Source organism: Mobula birostris, chromosome 13 (genome assembly GCF_030028105.1).
Source record: "Mobula birostris isolate sMobBir1 chromosome 13, sMobBir1.hap1, whole genome shotgun sequence".
Classification (NCBI taxonomy): domain Eukaryota; kingdom Metazoa; phylum Chordata; class Chondrichthyes; order Myliobatiformes; family Myliobatidae; genus Mobula; species Mobula birostris.
The window spans coordinates 77,913,868-77,916,915 of record NC_092382.1 but is presented as its reverse complement, the minus strand read 5'-3'; the positions used below and the strand labels follow the sequence as shown (position 1 = coordinate 77,916,915).

Here is a 3,048-nt window from a genome sequence, read left to right as displayed (position 1 = left end):
TTTCGTTGGAGGAAGTAATTTTAAATTGGTAGGTATTACTATATCCTCTACTTTCTTACGGAACTGCGGGGATTCACCATGGCCTCAAAAACCTTGATGAACTTCTGCAGATGTGTAGTAGAGAATAGATTGTCTACCTGCATCACGACCTCGTACGGAAATAGCAATACATTTGAAGGAAAATCTTCAAAAGTTTAGCGGATTGGCCCAGTCCATCACGGGTAAAGCACTACAAAACATTCAGCACATCTGCATAACGCTGTCATCGGAAAACTGCATCCACCGCCAGAGGTTCTCACCAACCAGGAAATTTTCTTTTTACGCTGCTGCCATTAGGTAGAAGGTAAAAGAGCCTCCGGACTCGCACCGACAGGTGCAAGAACAGTTTACACTCACGTCCCCATCCATTGAATATTCCGACAGCCAATGATTTCACTTTAAACACTATTCTATATTGATTAGATGAGTAGAAAAGAGTACACAGTCGACGTTACGGGCCGAGATCCTTCTCCATGGAATTGTTTCTGAATAAATCGCTCACCCAGAAATCGGTGTGCGATGATCTGTTGTACTGTGATGAGCAGGGTCAAAAGCCACAATCTATTCTACCGTTTTCCTAATCCACACTAAGAACCTACGTTTTGTTGCAGAAATAACATCACCTGGATTGAATGTTTAACAACAAAAGATGTCAGGAGTGGGATTCGAACCCACGACCCCAGCTGGAGACCAGAACACTCGCGTTTGTCGGAAGGATTTTCATACCTTGAGTCTGGCGCCTTAGACCACTCGGCCACCCTGACTACTGTTGTGTTTGGGAACGGAATGAATCCCTGATTTGAAGGCAAAGTTATTTACGCACAAACACACATATCATCCCGCTAATCGGAAATGAACGCGAGCTTGTTACAGTTTCGCAGGTTAGGCAGCTTCTTTGGGAAGTGAAGCAAAATAATTACAGATCGAAGACTCGTGAGACGCGTCTCAGCAAGAATTTGGGAAGGAGGTTTGCTGGGATGAATGAGAACGCTTGGAAGACTCATTATTTTTACATGTAGTGAAGCGGGGAAGAAACGTTAATAGACCGTATTGAATCTGAAAACATTGAGTGCGAGTTGATCATGACAACGTCAACAGAAACTGAACACAGTTCAATTATATCTCGCAACGCTGCTTTACAGATGGATGTTAGTAACTGAACTATAAAGCTCAATAGTCTGATGACTGTGGAAGAAAGTGAAGCTGCGATTAAGTTCACAAGAACATAAGATATCGTGCAGAAAGGCCATTCGGTCCGCTGTGTCTGTTCATCATCCTATCATGGATGAGTTATTACAGTCAGAATGTTGTTCAGGCTTGTAGGTCAATGTTTACTCTGATGGAGAGGAGACAGAAGCAGGGCGTTTTGCACTGTAGAGCAGCGGCCTTTCTGAAAGATGAGACGCTTAAGAGAACGTATTTCGCTCGGGTTTGCTAATCCTGAGATAAATGCACAGAAGACATTAAAGTAAGGCAGGGACAAGGGGGCGGCCATCGCCGGAGTGGAATGCTCCTCGCGGGATGTGGAAAGGCGGGGAGACTTCCATGGTTCCTGATGACAACAGCTGCGAGAAGTACACAGAGCTGCAGCTGGTAACAGTCTGCAAGGTGCAGATTCTATGAGGTGTTTGAGTTGAATCTGGATGAACCCCGGTTCACTGGGGGCCGCAGGCGGGATGGACTAGGACATATAAAGTGGTAGATACGGTCAGGGTGCAGGACACAGGAAACTGGGTGACAGTCAGGAAGGGGAAAGGGTTTAGAGAGCCAGTGCAGACTATCCCTATGATCATCACCCTCACCAACACCTGGTTGCCGTTTGTGGTTGGATGATCTAGCAGGGGAAAGCCACAGAGGTCGGATGTCTGGCACTGTGTCTGGTTCTATGCCTCAGAAGGGAAGGGGAAGAACAGATTCCTGGATGTTATGTTGCTTCCCGGGTACCAGTGCAGTCGGAGCAGAGTGGTGGTAGAGGGAAACTGATTAGGTCTGGAATCCAAAAAGAAGCGTAGAGCTTTGAGACCTTCCTGACCATGGATGTCCAGTCCTTATATACTTCCATCCCCCATCAGGAAGGTCTCAATGCTCTACGCTTCTTTTTGGATTCCGTCTAGCGGAATTAGTCCTTACTCTTAATAATTTCTCCTTTGGCTCCCCCCACTTCCTCCAAACTAAAGGTGTAGCTATGGGCACCCGTATGGGTCCTAGCTATGCCTGCCTTTTTGTTGGGTTTGTGGAACAATCTATGTTCCGTGACTATTCTTGTATCTGTCCCCCACTTTTCCTTCGCTACATCGACGACTGCATTGGCGCTGCTTCCTGCACGCATGCTGAGCTCGTTGACTTTATTAACTTTGCCTCCAACTTTCACCCTGCCGTCAAGTTTACATGGTCCATTTCCGACACCTCCCTCCCCTTTCTAGATCTTTCATCTCTGTCTCTGGAGACAGCTTATCCACTGATGTCTACTGTAAGCCTACTGACTCTCACAGCTATCTGGACTATTCCTCTTCTCACCCTGTCTCTTGCAAAAACGCCATCCCCTTCTCGCAATTCCTCCGTCTCCGCCGCATCTGCTCTTAGGATGAGGCTTTTCATTCTAGGACGAGGGAGATGTCTTCCTTTTTTAAAGAAAGGGGCTTCCCTTCCTCCACTATCAACTATGCTCTTAAATGCATCTTCACCATTTCACGTACATCTGCTCTCACTCCATCCTCCCGCTACCCCACTAGGAATAGGGTTCCCCTGGTCCTCACCTACCACCCCACCAGCCTCCGGGTCCAACATATTATTCTCTGTAACTTCCGCCACCTCCAACGGGATCCTACCACTAAGCACATCTTTCCCTCCCCCCCCCCCTCTCTCTGCATTCCGCAGCGATCGCTCCCTACGCAACTCCCTTGTCTATTCGTCCCTCCCATTCCTCCCCACTGATCTCCCTCCTGGCACTTATCCGTGTAAGCGGAATAAGTGCTACACATGCCCTTACACTTCCTCCCTTACCACCAT

General features: G+C 47.5%; 1 non-coding gene across 1 annotated transcript; it reads right to left on the bottom strand.

The window, feature by feature from the left end:
• Positions 1 to 689: 689 nt before the first annotated feature.
• On the bottom strand, positions 690 to 803 carry trnal-caa (transfer RNA leucine (anticodon CAA)). Its single transcript has 2 exons — positions 766 to 803; positions 690 to 735 (listed from the first exon to the last, which is right to left on the bottom strand). It is a non-coding gene; the product is annotated as a tRNA-Leu (tRNA).
• Positions 804 to 3,048: the final 2,245 nt, after the last annotated feature.